Genomic DNA, 16,318 nt, shown 5'->3' on the forward strand with positions numbered 1-16,318 from the left:
GCCCCGGGAAAATTTGAATTGGAATTCCTTTTCCTGTCTGGCCAGTTTGAATCTCATTTCCTGTCTGGACATCGTGGCGAGCTCAGCAGCACTGGCAACGATGCAGAGCTCTCCAGCACTGATGGCAGTGCAATCTCAGAATAGAAAGAGGGCCCCAGCATGGACTGATCGGGAAGTCTTGGATCTCATCGCTGTGTGGGGCGATGAGTCCGTGCTTTCCGAGCTGCGATCCAAAAGACGGAATGCAAAGATCTATGAGAAGATCTCTAAAGACATGGCAGAGAGAGGATACAGCCGGGATGTAACGCAGTGCCGCGTGAAAATCAAGGAGCTGAGGCAAGGCTACCAGAAGACCAAAGAGGCAAACGGACGCTCCGGATCCCATCCCCAGACATCCCGTTTCTACGAGGCACTGCATTCCATCCTCGGTGCGGCCGCCACCACTACCCCACCACTGACTGTGGACTCTGAGGATGGGATAGTGTCCACGGCCGGATCCTCGGACATGTTAGCGGACGGGGAAGATGAGGAAGGAGATGAGGAGGACGAGGCAGTCGACAGCGCTCACAACGCTGATTTCCCCGACAGCCAGGATCTCTTCATCACCCTTACAGAGATCCCCTACCAACCCTCCCCAGCCGTTACCCCGGACACAGAATCTGGTGAAGGATCATCCAGTAAGTGTTGTAAACATCTAAACATTTATTTGTAACAGAACATGATTATTAACAATTTAAAAAATGGGTTTCTCATGATTAGTTTGATTAACTTAACGGTTCAGTCATGGGCAGTGCAACTATTTGAAAAAAATCTAGCAATGTCCGGTTTTGCATGATTGTCCTGCCCAAGCCGCTCTACTGTTTAGTCCCTGCTACTGCAGCTACAGTAAGATGCGGTCTATATGTCCGGGGATGGAGCAGAAATCCTCCGGGGACATCTCAAGGAAGCTCTCCTGCAGGTAATTTGAAATCCGCTGCATTAGGTTCTTGGGGAGAGCGGCCTTATTGGGTCCTCCGTTGTAGGACACGTTGCCGCGCCACGAGACTAGCAAGTACTCCGGAATCATTGCTTGGCACAGCATGGCGGCATACGGCCCTGGTCTTTGAAGGCTTTCCCGGAGCATTCTCTGTCTGTCGCTCTCAGAGATCCTCATGAGGGTGATGTCGCTCATGACGACCTGCTTTGAATGAGGTAGGGGAATGTTAGTGTTGGGACTGCGTTACCGTTCCTTTACAGAACTGTAACCGCTGGTTTGCAGCCACGCGGTGGAGGCGGGAGAGGGTCAGCCGAAAGGGATCGTTCCCGGGGACAGCCGCGAGGGTGTGGGACAGGAGCAGACTTCCTGCTTGCCGGATTGCTGGCAGCAGGGACCGACATTGATTTCAATGTGAAATGAGGCCATTGCTAATATTAAAGTTTTAAGCTGCCACGAATCTACGGCTTACCATGTCTGCGTGCAAGAGCAATTCCGTTGTCCTGACAGGGTTCTCGAAAGTGCTCTGCAAAACCCCAGACACTGAATGCGAAGGCCGAGAATTCGACCTTGTGCTGAGTGCGCATGTGATAGGTGCTGTGCATGGTCCTGTTCACAGAGAAAGACTATGTTCTTTGTTCACAAGTACATTTAGCTTTCCGAGGAATTCACTCCCTTTTTCCCATTCCCACAGCCCCATCTGCGACTGTCTCACAACCTAGCCTGTCATCACACTCCCAGAGGCTAGGGAGAATTAGGCATAAGAAGAAGAGGACACGGGAGGACATGTTCTCAGAGCTTATAGCCTGCTCCCGAGCCCAGGCAGCACAGCAGACCCAGTGGCGGGAAAACTTGACCCGAATGCACCAAGCAAACATGGATCGGGAGGAGAGGTGGCGTCAGGAAGACCAGCAGGCGACTCAAACCCTGCTTGGACTACTGAGGGAGCAAACGGACACGCTCCGGCGCCTTGTGGATGTTCTGCAGGAACGGAGGCAGGAGGACAGAGCCCCGCTGCAGTCCATCTCTAACCGCCCTCCCCCGCCACCAAGTCCCATACTCCCTTCACCCAAAGTGCACAGAAGGAGAGGCGGCAGAGTCCCTGCTAACTCTCACTCCACCCCTGCAGAGAGCTCGAGCAGCAGAAGGCTCTCATTCCCCAAAGTTTGACAAGTACTTTCCTTCCCGCCTGACACAAGCCCCCGTCCAAGTTTCACTTCCCAGTCCCATGTGTAGTTGATAATAAAAAATATGTTTCTGTTAACTACTGTTTCCATCATGTTCTTTTGGAGGAGGGGGGGAAAGGGGGTTGGTAATTGGACAGGACAGTCACCTTTGGCAGGGTACATAGTCGGGGGCAGGCACAGCAGCAAGGCACATACATAGTGCAGTGATGCAGTGACTACTTACCCTGGTTAGTCTGGGAGGTTCTTTTCATGTTATGTGGTGGGGGGTGGGTTGCTCTGTGACTTTATGGCAGGGGAGGGCAGTTAGAGATCTTAAGCGGCGGTCCTTAGGCAGGATCACAGAGCCACACAGCAGGGGATCTGTAACCGTCCCCCCCCTGCCACAAAGTCACATAGACCCCCCATACACACAGTCCCTATCAGGAGGGGTGACAGGCTCCGTTGAAAGAACCATCCCACCGCAGCGGAGCCTGTCAGTCCTTGAGTTTAGAAGCTGCATTCGCGCGACTACACTACACCCGCTCCGCACCACAGTCTGCGTCCCAGTTTTTAAAAATTCCCGCGAAAACAGTATTAAAGAAAACGGTGTGCTTTAACAAAGTTGAACTATTTTTATTTTGAAACGTGTGTTGGAAGTGGGGTGAAGGCTTCTCTGTACACAAAATTAGAAAGTCACAGGTTACCCTGCTCACTCAGGAACTTTGCTTTCAAAGCCTCCCGGATGCACAGCGCTTCCCGCTGGTCTCTTCTAATCGCCCGGCTGTCTGGCTGTGAGTAATCAGCAGCCAGGCTAATTTCCTCAACCTCCCACCCCGCCATAAAGGTCTCCCCCTTGCTCTCACAGAGATTGTGGAGCACACAGCAAGCTGCTATAACAATGGGGATATTGGTTTCGCTGAGATCACAGCGAGTCAGCAAGCTTCTCCATCTCCCCTTGAGACGTCCAAAAGCACACTCCACCACCATTCTGCACTTGCTCAGCCGGTAGTTGAAGAGTTCTTTTTCAGTGTCCAGGGCACCTGTATAGGGCTTCATGAGCCAGGGCATTAGCGGGTAGGCTGGGTCCCCGAGGATGACTATAGGCATCTCCACATCCCCAACAGTTATTTTGTGGTCCGGGAAGTAAATACCTTGCTGCAGCCGTCTAAACAGACCAGAGTTCCTGAAAACACGAGCGTCATGAACCTTGCCCGGCCATCCCACGTAGATGTTGGTAAAACGTCCCCTGTGGTCCACCAGTGCTTGCAGCACCATGGAAAAGTAGCCCTTTCTGTTAATGTACTGGCTGGCCTGGTGGTCCGGTGCCAGGATAGGGATGTGAGTTCCATCTATGGCCCCACCGCAGTTTGGGAATCCCATCGCTGCGAAGCCATCTATGATCGCCTCCAAGTTTCCCAGGGTCACTACCTTTGGCAGCAGTACATCAACGATTGCCTTGGCTACTTGCATCACAACAACCCCCACGGTAGATTTGCCCACCCCAAACTGGCTCGCGACTGACCGGTAGCAGTCAGGCGTTGCAAGCTTCCAGAGGGCTATGGCCACTCGCTTCTGGACAGTCAGGGCTGGTCGCATCCGGGTGTCATTGCGCTTCAGGGCAGGGGACAGCAACTCACAAAGTTCAAGGAAAGTTCCCTTCCGCATGCGGAAGTTTCGCAGCCACTGTGATTCATCCCAGACCTGCAGCACTATGCGGTCCCACCACTCAGTGCTTGTTTCCCGGGCCCAGAATCGCCGTTCCACGGCATCAACATGACCCATTGCCACCGTGATGTCCTCGGCGCTGGGTCCCCTGCTTTCTGAGAGGTCTGTGCTACTCTCAGACTTCAGGCCATCACCGCGTTGACGTAGCCTCCTCGCCTGACTTTTCTGCATCTGCCTCAGGGCAACCTGTATGATAAGCTGCGAGGCGTTGAGAGCGGCCACAACTGCAGCGATGGTTGCAGCGGGCTCCATGCTCACAGTGCTGTGGCGTCCGCGCTGTCAATGACTTGAAAAGTGCGCGAAATGATTTCCCGCCGGCGCTTTCAGGGAGGGAGGGAGGGCGGGAGTGAGTGATGGATGGATGACGACAGTTACCCAAAAGCACCCTCGACACATTTTTTTACCCAGAAGGCATTGCTGGCTCGACCCAGAATTCCAATGGGCAGCGGGGACTGCGGGAACTGTGGGATAGCTGCCCACAGTGCACCGCTTCCAATGTCGACGCTTTCCCCGTTAGTGTGGACTCACAAAGTCGAATTACTGTCCTTAGTGTGGACACACACGTTCGACTTTGCAATATCGATTCCAAATATTCGATTTAAGTAAAATCGAACTACTCTCGTAGTGTAGACAAGGCCTTAGTCACTACTCCAGATGTAGACTTGCAAGGTTGCAGCTAAGAAGCTACTCTCCCATTCTTCAGCTATGTCATTTATTTGATGGTAATATCTGGTGACAGAAAAACAGACTAAACAATTTTATCTCTTTACTGGGGTATTCCAGTGATGAGGGACCCCCAGCCATGATGTATGTAGCCCCACCCAACTGTGGGCTCAGCATAGTAGTTTATCATGGGCAGAACCATCCCTTTGGGACCATTATCATCTCACTTACTTTGAAGTTGTCATAAGGCTATTCTAAAGCATGGTGGAACTGGGGTCAGCTTACAATTAGCCTTACCCAGAGTAGATGCAGCAGGCTTCCTTCCACCTTAGTTATAGCCAAAGCAGGGTATAATTAATCTGACCCTTAGGAAAAAAGCTAGTAGACGGGTTGTACCTATTCAAAAGCAAATCCTTTCAGTACTCATCACTCTTATGAGCTACCTCAGAGAGGACAAGTAGTGACTCAGAACGGTGGTTAGAAGCTATGGTCACCTCCAGCTGAGTAAAACACATTTGTTGATGAAATTTCAGTGCTCTTGTCAACGATCAACCTGTTGACTGATCTTTTCACCTCACATTTTTCAGTCTAGCATTCTGAACTGGCTCTGCATTCATGTTTCCCCAAAATATGAGACTTAACCTATTTCAATGACAAACGAATTATACTTGATGCAGAGTCCAAAAAGCTAGGTAAAAAGATCAAGTTTAGGAGCCTTTTGGGGGTATTTTAAGTGTGTTTTCCCCTAACTTTGTTTATCAGAGGAGCAAGGTTACAAATGGACTTTCTAAATGCTGATTCAATTTTCAATGATAATCCACATCATGAAAATTACTGTCTGCTTTTTACCTCCACGTTTAAATGCTCTCAATTGTAAAACTCATTACAAACTGAAATTATACTTGCTTCCCAGAAGAAAGTAATTATTAATATCATCAGTGCCAGACTTGTAAGTTGGGTACAATTTAAGAACTGAGACCATATTCATGATAATCAGGCCCATACCTCAGTAACTTAAATGATGTGTAAAGAAGGCTGATGTGTTTGCCTCACTGTTGAATAGACTTGGCAGTGACAGCGTTCATAATGGGGGAGATGGCATTATGTGTACATACATGGCGATAGTGGAATTGTTTTTTTGCAGTTCTATTAAAACCCAGAACACTTTAGTTCACTCAACAGCATTTGGCTACAGTTATGTTTCTGTGCAATGAGACAGATTGAACACAATTTAAATTAAGCACAACCAGTCATGTTTGTGAACTATAGCCATGTATAGAAACACAGCATTGTTATTTTGATTATTAACCTACAAAAGTATTCTATGGAAGCAAGTCAAACAGCATTATTAGTCTCAATTTCTGTGTGACTGTAGCTATCTTGGCAAAAATGCTTATTGCTTGCTTGTAATATGCTCAGCTTCAGAAAAACCTTCCACAAGTGAATTTACTGTCTGTCTCTTAACTAAGTTGAGGTTTTAGTTTGTGTGTTCAGTAACTCTTGTTGGCTGTAAATACCAAATATAATATTACAATCTATTAATAATGAATTATGCATCAAGATAGCTTTTATGTTTTTCATCCTTTCAGTGCTAAGTACTGCACTGACATGGTTATCCTGGACTTGGAGGCCCAAGTGATAAATTCATGTTTAACTTAAGGACTAACTGGTCTGTTATATGAAGCAGCAGCTCAGTGAAGTTATACCCATCATAATTTTAAAACAAAGATTGTTCATGGATGCTGTCGCGGGGTAGGTACACCCTGTCAGAGGTGCTGGGTCACGTATGGTGAGAAGAATGGAAAAAAACTGTATAGCAGCTGGTTAGAGCTCTCATTTGTGACCCTGACTATCAAATGGTGGCCAGAGTCAATAAGTAGCCCTGCCTCTCAGGGCAGCATGGCCCAATGGCCAGAGTCAATAGAGTAGCCCACCTCTGTGGGATTGTGTAGCCTATGGCCCGTTGGGGAAGTGGGGCACCACTTGGGGGGCGGGGGTGGCACCCAGGGTAGACTATTGAGACTGTGCATATCTCAGGAACAAAGGTCAGAGCCAACCTAGCTGTAAAGTTCTGCAAAGATATTGGGTGAGCCCTACTTTATTAGCCATGAGAGTATCTTGTTAACTAAGCCTAGGCTGTAGAAGGCATGGTATGATTCATTTTATATGTAACCACTTGTTTCTAATACTTCTACTTGCATCTCTATGCTTTGTTAGAAAAATGTATACTTGGTTTCACCATAAGCAAATCTAAGTGCTATGAATTAAGCAGAGCAGTGATCTGAGGTGCAACTGGCAACTGGGGGTATTCTGCTCCTTTGGAATCAGGGGAGCAGTGAACACTGGGAGTGTCCAATGGACTAGAGAGATGAGTGGAGGGCTCGGGGGTTGGGAGGTGCAAATCACTAACCTATAGAGTAACAGGGCCCGCAAGGCTGTCCTGGGGCAAGTATGCTCCATCCTCTCTTGGGGCAAGGTGAGGGTAATTATTTCCCTGCTGCTGAGTCAGTACGGCCACCCTGTTCAGCAGGGCGTTGTGGCCTAGTGGCTGATCAGGAGGGTAGGCCCACCACCTAGGGGTGGATGGCAGCTGGATAGGGGGACCCAGTGCTCCCTGCTCCACCAGGTCCCAGCTCAGGGTCCTGACAGTGGCAAGTATATTCCCCAGCAGGGAATCCACCTGAAATACGCTGGCACCACCTGGCACAATGACTAGTCCCCCTGACTACATCCTACCCTGTCCCTGGTTCAGTGGTCCTGGTGTCTCCAGGATCCCTGGGTTCCTCGAGTTGCGCAGTTCTCAGCAGCTCCGTCACTCCTTGGGCATCCTTATGGGTCTCAGCATCTCTGGTTTCCACTGCCTGGTGCCACTGGAGCCAGCAGCACATGTCCTCCCTCCTCAGCAGTCAGCCCTGAATGAGCCGAGCTGCTCCCTTTTATACTTAGTCTCCAGTCAGAGCATGCCCATCAGGGCCAAGGGGGCTTGGCCTCCTTGGCCCAAAGAGTAGAGTTAACCCTTGCCCTACCAGTGTGGGGCAAGCACGCCTCATCACAGAGGCTTAGAGGGGAATGCTAACATGGCTGGTGCAGTTGAGGAGCTGATTCACGTAAAGCACAGACAAGGCTCTCTCACACTAAGGGCAGGTGTTAGCGAGGTGCCTTACAACCCTGGTTACCGCCACACATACTCTAAGTTTGAGCTATGTTGCTTTGTGTGATTAGAAGCAAAGCTATGACGGACTTAACTGTTTCTTTAGTGAGGAAATCACAAGCACTCGACATGAAAATCCAAGTTAGCATCCATGGAACAATAGTCCCTAAATTCTGGATCCAGTTAATATTTGCAATAAGCAAGATGTGGATACTCTGTTCTGTGGCCTCAGCAGAAGCCGAAAGCAGCTGTGTTACCAAAGAGGTCAATGGCTTTTTAGCAGGAAGCCCAAAGTGAGTCTCAGAGGTTTAGTACTACTTTTTGGGGAGCCTTCCATTATGGGGTTATTTGTTCATGTGGGTCAGCAAAGTTTTACTTTGTTGACCCAGCTTTATTTTCATGTTGCTAACCCTATCTATAACTCTATATTGTTATTACTGCAGGCTCCCTCTCTAGATCTTTCTTTCAGGCCTTCCAGAAAGTAGCTGCTGAATTCATCTTCCTCTCTTTACCCTGTTACTCATTTCCTACTTCCTCCAACTTCCACATCAAGTAAGAGTTTCTTCTTCACTTTCAAGGCCTTTGTCTTCCTCCCCTCCTGACAGGCTCACCTCATTTACTTACATCATATTAGGATTATTCAATAATCTTAACATGGGCTAGAACTGTTGCAAATAAATACATCGGTAAGTACAACACTAGTCCAGGTGAAGTTACTGTTTTAATCCCCATTTCTTATATTGTATCCCCTATTTTTAACAAAAGCTATCAAGTTAGCATAGGCAGTACCTTGCATTTAGCAATTACGATTGCAGCATTGTGACAAGGCCTGCCTGAAAACTAAAAAGCATATGGCAAAGCTTCTCTTTTTGGCCGTGACACCATCTAGAATGTGGCATGCCTGTCAAACTCCTGAGTGATGGACCTTTTGTTTGGGAGTCCCACCATGTCAACATACACTCAAGGGGGGAAATGAACGTAGTGTAAGCCTTTCATTCGTTCATTTTGGTTTCTCTCTTAAAAATAGAGCTATAATCTCGCTTTAGTTTCATTTTGCCTTCAGGTTACAGTGGAATCATTTGTTAAAAAAAGATGAGAACTACCTCTGACCTCTGAAAATTGACTGCATATGGAATAATCCATTTGTTAGATTATAAATTTAAAGTGTCCAAAATGATTGTAAATCGACAGATTATCCCAGAGGGCTTAATTTCTCATTGGATCTGTTACCCAAGGGATGGTAAAGATTAATTTATAACATTTGATGATGCAGATGTGTTGATTCTTTCAAGTACACATTTAATAGAGAGTTCTTGGAATGAGCCAATTGATTACAAACCAAAAGAATTGTGTTAACACCTATAGTTACTAGCAATTCCTACCTTTGACCAGCCAGTTGTATGAAAGGGTTCTTTTCATGTATAGTCTTTCAGAGCCTCCTTTTCTCACTGTTTAGTTAAATTTAGTGTCAATACCTATTACCTTGTGTGATCAACAGGGAAAGATTACACTCTTGGATGTGTCCATTTAAATTACAGTGTGTTCCACATAAAGGATGTGACATGACGCTTTACAGCACTGTGCAAGAGAAATAATCTTTAACGTTTTAGGTACCACTTTCATTTTATTTCCAATCAGTCATTTTAAGGTCAATATGGAATGCAGGCTATGCTGAAAGAACTTTCACCGATCAATTACACGGTTGTAGTCCATCTGGGAATTAGACACTGGTCATGCAGTTCTTAGCAGTTGTCTTTCCCAGGCTTCAGCCTGAGGTTTCTGAGTAAAGATAATATTGGTTGTTACAAAACTTGGGATTTGTTCCCAACTCTGCTATAGACTTGCTGTTTGATTCTGGGCAAGTCACAGAATCTCTTACCCTCAGTTTCCCTCTAGCTTACGATGGCCTTCTCCTTAACTACCTGAGACATGTGAGGTTTAATTCATTCACTGTTTGTAAAATGCTTTGAGATATTTAGATGGAAGTAATGAAAACCAAGGAATCAAGTAAAGATTATTCAAGTTTAGAACCTAAAAATGAGATTGCTTTACTTCAAGGGAGCCATTCCTTCATTTTCATGTACTGTTCAAAATAACCCTCTCTTAATATGAGGAAAGATTTTTAAAATGTCAACTGATTCTGTTAATACACAGTTTTAGATGGGCACATATTTAAGGCAAATTTAAGTTAGTGTTAGAAAATACTCACTTGCCCACACTACAAAGGCTCACAACCCACTACTCAGGAAAAATAAATAGTGTTACACACATCCTTGAAGATTAAAAGTGCTCTGTTATATTTTGTGGAAAGCCAATTTGAGACTAAAGAGCTTGATACTGAAATCTCTCCATCCTGTCAGCAGAGAGAACTGATAGTTCAGACTTTTGCATTTAAAACCCACAGTACTTGAACCTCAAAAGTTTCATTTTTTCAAGATATACTAAGTCTTCTGGACCATACCCTATCTATTATACAGGTAAGTCAAGTTTTAGGCAGATCCAAGTTAGAAGAGCAGAAATTTACATAACTTAAGTTTTATATCAACTCTGATTCTTTCTTTACATTTGCACAGATAAAAGTTTACTAATCTAACTTCAAATGCCCATAAATCAGCAAGTAGTAAATCTGTTATGATACAGGAACAATGAGTGAGAATTCAGAATTTAAAGTTTTAGAGATGCAGTTTGAAACTCATTTTCATGCCCTACATTATGTTCAGAGTCGCTATCCCTTTTGCCAACAGTAAATAAAGGAAGTTAATGACCATCTGATACAAATGTCTACAGTGATTGCTTTGCAGGGAATCTTTCAAAACCTTAGACACAGGCTTTATTCAAAACACCCAGATAAATGGTGTCACATAATACCAGACAGGGGAAGTCTGAGTGCTGAATTGTGTCTGACATTCCATTCTCCTGTGAATTCTGAAAGCAGCAGTGGAAGAATTGAAATACTTTGTATATGTAATGCACATTTGACTAGCTTGTCATAATACAGCAGTAGAGCCATTCAGAAATGGTTCTGATTCCTGATGCTGCACTATAATAATTTAGCCTAAGTGAACACCAATAGCTATTATTTAGAACTACCTTTTTAACACCTTAATAGTCTGCTTTTGCCAAATTCCAATTCATACATACACAGCCTCCACAAGTCAGTCAGCTAACAGTTTGCCAGTTGACTTTTTCATTTGCTGGGCACTAAACTTGAAGCATGTCTGATACCCAACAGGAATTTAAGTAATAGGACACCATACCATTTGTTAAATACTGTAAGATTACATATGTACAATAAAACACAACATTCTTCAATTTTTTTATTCTGTCATTTTTAATCATAAAGTTCTTCATAATTTATGTGATGCCATAGATAGAGTATGCAATGTTAGCTCAACCCTTCCAAACTGAGGCAGTTACAAGTCATGAAAATGGGTTCAGGGTTGTATATTTACTTGATGTGAACATAAATTTTACCCTCAGAATCTGTTATGTTTACAGCATACACACAGAGGAATTAGATAAACTCATTGTTTTTTCTTGCTGGAAGGTTGCAAGGAGGCACTACTTCATTTTTTAGAATTCAGAACCCAAAAATAGACACAAAGAAGGCTGCTCCCTAAGGTAGAAAAACATGACTCATGTTAGAGGCTGGCTTTTCCTCTGATTGCACACTTCCCTACAGGGTCCCCTAGCCTGCAAGCAGGACCAGGAAACCTGCCTTTGCCCTGGCCCCACTAGCAATTTTAAAGTGATAGCTTGCAATTCCAACACAGTCCTCAGTACACCCCAGGATTCAGCTACTGTGAGGTCAAAGCACTGCCAGGTGTCTCCCCCTATAAGAGTCAGTGCTGGCCAGGCATCTCACTCCAAAATTACTTGAAAAGATTACTTGGACAATTGGAACATGATCCACCCCTTCAGGAAAGCTGGTTCCACTTCCCCCCACTTTTATACTTTTACCTTAGCATTGAAGTAGATATTAAGCTTGTTACTATACAGAAAGTTTACAGTACAGAACATACAGTTGTTAGTTTTCTCAATATATGTTAAAACCCTTTAACATGCATTGGAAAACAAGTGTGCAAAGTAACTTTGAAATCTTGATTTTTACTGTCTCTCTGCCTCTGCCACTCCCCCCCCCCCACCACACACACACACACTTTAAGATATTAATTTGCTTATTGTTGATTTAACTCATGGTTTTGGACCTTTTGGGGGACTAAAATTTTGTTGTCAGGGAAGGTGGCCAGCAGCAGGGAAACTCACCAGTTACAGTGGTTTAACACTTTATTTGCACATGTGTATTCTGGAATAAGTGTGTACATATGGGGAGTAACAGTGTTGTAATTATAATTATATATGTGTATTTAAACTGGTAAATTTCCCTGTGTACACAAGCCCTGAGGATATTAAGAAGCAGGGCAGGTAATGAGAAGCAAGTGAGAAAACCCAGGCAACACTTAAACAGGTTTACTTTAACCACTGTTAATGACCATTTTACTGTTTCACTCTTATTTAGACACATACCAAAATCCATCCTGAAAAATATCCAGAATCATGAACAGCTAAATTATTATTCTGGCAGTGGTTGAGTTTCTATACACATAAGATGGGTGTTTTGTAGAAGTGGATTTCCACTGCCTCCTCTCCCTCAGAATTAAAAAAAAAAATAATCCACATTTCACTGATGAATAGTAATTAAGAAGTCTCACCTCTTTATTTTATATTTAGCCAATAAAAAGGTGGCCTCTTAGATATAGAGTATGTTTAAAAGACTGCTATTTACAACTCTGCCCTGGGGTTCCCGTTGCTTGTCTTTTGCCTAGTCAACTCTTAGTGATTTATTTAAACTATTACCAAAGCAGATACAACTGCAGAGTTCAAGTTTTAGGGGACTGGTAATGGGATAGAAATGGTTCTACATTTATATCATTAGTTCTAGTTTAGTCCCTGAATCACAATCATTTCCAGCTAGCTGTTTGGTTGCCTGAGTGACATGAATTGGTGCTCTCATTCTACTTTGTAGTTATAATTATCACCACAGTGTTTCATTACCTACCACAATTTATTAAGTGACAAAGAGTCCTGTGGCACCTTATAGACTAACAAACGTATTGGAAGTGGGTCTAACATGCATCTGATGAAGTGGCTATTCACCCACGAAAGCTTATGCTCCAATACGTCTGTTAGTCTATAAGGCCTTGGCTACACTTACCAGCTAGTTCGACGGCTGGAAATCGAAGTTCTGGGTTCGACTTATCGCGTCTAGTCTGGACGCGATAAGTCGAACCCGGAAGTGCTTGCCGTCGACTGCGGTACTCCAGCTCGGCGAGAGGAGTACCGCGGAGTCGACGGGGGAGCCTGCCTGCCGCGTGTGGACCAAGGTAAGTTCGAACTAAGGTACTTCGACTTCAGCTACGTTATTCACGTAGCTGAAGTTGCGTACCTTAGTTCGAATTGGGGGGGGTAGTGTAGACCAAGCCTAAGGTGCCACAGGTCTCTTTGTTGCTTTTTACAGATCCAGACTAACAGGACTACCCCTCTGATACTTGACACAATTTATTAATTTGTTGGCAATTTGAGCAGAGGGCCCAAAGACTGAATGGATTTGAGACCGCTTCACCCATACCTCTTTTAAGTGGGCCCTCCAGAAGGTAACAATGTACCTGTTCCATTGGCAGTTTGGCAATTCATCAAATTTTCATTCACTAACAGAAGGATATTGCCCAGTGAAACCTGTGTCCTTAGAGAGATGAAAATTTTACTTTTATTTGCCTATTTGTTAGCAAGTTGTGCCAGTTTCAACATTAATCAATGACACAGAACCAAGAAGCTGACTTATTTCTATGAAATGTGGTATATACCTAGTTGTGCCTGGGTAATTGTCACTTTCTATATTTGCATTATGGTAGTTGCAGCCTTCCCCAATAGTATCTACGTTTTTGCTTTTTTCTGATTGAGTTAATCTTAGCAAAGCTTTCTCATTCTTCATAACCCCCGTACCACATAGTCAGTGACTGAATTATAAACTGGTTCCAAGTGAAACTAGATGGAGGGGCATAAAGTCTGAACAATATTGGCAGTTCTGTGTAATAATTTGTTCATTTGTGGGCCTGTTATGGACCTTGTTCATTAAACACAAAAAGCTCAGCTGCTGTGAGGATTAAGAAAGCTGAAACTTAAATCAACTTTCAGATGCAGTGGGAGTTTCTATTACTGAAATAAGTAGGTTTCGAAAAGCCTAGGGGCTTGCATGCCCCACATCAATGGCTCTCATAGTAATGTTTAACAAAGAAATGTCTCTAATGATTAGTAGCATTTGAAACATTTTCAAGGACACTGATTGATATATAGTTTTGTCAACCCATTAAATGACCTCTGCTAGAGGCACAGAATAGCCCTTCTAGAAATTCCCCCAGTAAGAAACTGAAGGAGGCATTCAGCTCAGGAAGAATTTGTGGGAACAAACACCTGTCACTCCAGCTCCTCTGTTGCTATTCAGCTCTTCTGGTCCCATTAAGATTCTCAAGTGAGAAAACCAAAGTTACAGTAACTATTGGACTAAAGTTAGTAACCTTTGAACTTCAGCTCAGAGACCAACTGCCCCAGTTACTTGAAACTAATAGGAGAAAGCAGTGTACTCTAGGGAACTATCCAATCTCACACTAGCAAGAGGCTGAAGGTGATTTAACAGTAACATTTTATGCAACTAAATTATGGTTCAGATTAGTATATTGTGCCATTCATGCATGGCAGCCAGCTGTATTTCAGCAAAGATGGAATTCACACTGTAATCTTAAATTGACACTGTTCACATCCATATGGCAAGTCTACGTTCTTTTCTAGTCAGTGTGCCTCATTGTATGCCTCAAACTCAGCCCCCGGGCTTGGGGCACACAACTCACCTGTGTTCTCTCCCTCCACCTTTTTAAAATTATTTGTCATGATAGAGATATATTAAAGGTTTCTACTGACTATCCTAGCTCTATATAGGAACAGCAGCTCTTTTAACGCCTCTCCATCCCTCTGAGTAGATATTTATCTGCAGACATTACTTCTTAGATCATGTGAGGGACTGATATCAAATTGAACCACTACTAAACAGATGGTAACTCACAACTGTAGCTGAAACTTGTGGAGAGCAAAGTATGGTTATTAACACCCTTCCCACGGACATAAGATGCACCAACACTAGTACCCTGGGCTCACTGATGCAGGACTGGAGCATCTCAGAATTGGAAAGTTTTACACTGCCTCTGTTACCTAGGCTGCAGCAACAGGCACTAAGGCCTTTCACCTATAATGATTTTAGCTGAAATTTAAGAAATGTGTTCCATCACTAGTGCACCTGGAGACAGATGGGAAGTTACATTATGAATACAAAGCCTATCAAACATGTAAATCAACTAGAGGGGCTGTAAGTGCACATCATGTGGCAAATATGGTATTTTATCAGTTTCAGTTGGAATTTCATCTGTCAAAAGTCATATGACTATGTATAGGGAAAATTAGTTTACAAGTACAGACTGGCTTCATTTGTAAGCTGCAGCTTCCATATTTAGTTGCTTTCCCTGTAGCTTTAAATCAAGAGCTTCTTCAGAATTAGGGCAGCACTATTAAACCCAATTTCTTTCCCTTTTGGATTATACATTAAGATACGACTACTGAACGAGGGCCAGTTAACAGAGGGTGATCTTTTAACTGAAGGGTTGAAGACACAAGTTAATGTGATCCACATCAAATTCTTCCCCTATTTGCCAGCCACAACAGCTTCTCACAGCACAAGTTAGAAATTCAACCCACATTTAAAAAGATGAGTCTAGGCCAGTATTTGCTGTCAGCCATTGTGCTATTGATAAAGTTTTCCAACAAAGAAAATTCCTACATTGTGGGGTCTCCCTAATCAAAGTTAGCAGACAAGGCATGGTAGACCAGCTGTGTGTTGTATCCTTATTTTGCCCAGACCCACACCAAAAAGGTTTTTCTAGAATTTGAGTATCTCTACCCTTTATCCTCTCCGTAGGTATTTTAGTACTGCCATTATGCTCATCCTAATCAGTCCCTGCAAAAATCATTTTGAGAGAAACTTGGACTGAGTTAATTACCAGCAAGTCAGGTAGTACATCCTACCAATCTGCCCCATACATTTTAACTGATAGGAGGTCAAGCTCAGTTTAAGCTACTTGGCCACAGGTTCAGAAAGAGTTTTAACCATTCTTTCAAGTTGTAGAGGTGGACTGAACTTATACTAAAAAGTAAATGAATATTGTGAAGAGTTGCATTTGATAAACTAGACAAGCCATTTGCAGACATTTAAGCTGAACATTGTGGACTAAGTTCTATGACTCCTAGACCCATCTTACTGAAGTTCTGTGCATTTATGCCTAGCCTTTGACAAAATCTGAGTAGTAATATTTTAATAAGTGTGTAAGTGACCTACAGGTATTAGGACTGGCTTCTCCCGTCACAGTTTGTACTTTAATACATAGGGTAAACAAAATGGATCATCCATGATTAGTGCTAACAAGTCCACCCCCCCAAAAAAGGTGTAAACCAGTTTTAAGCCAGGGTCATGTGAGAACACTTGTAAGAGAAAGCTCTAATGGTGTTTATTTAGGTCACCTAGTCCCCATTATAATA

The sequence above is a fragment of the Trachemys scripta genome, chromosome 1, assembly GCF_013100865.1.
Source record: "Trachemys scripta elegans isolate TJP31775 chromosome 1, CAS_Tse_1.0, whole genome shotgun sequence".
NCBI lineage: Eukaryota > Metazoa > Chordata > Testudines > Emydidae > Trachemys > Trachemys scripta.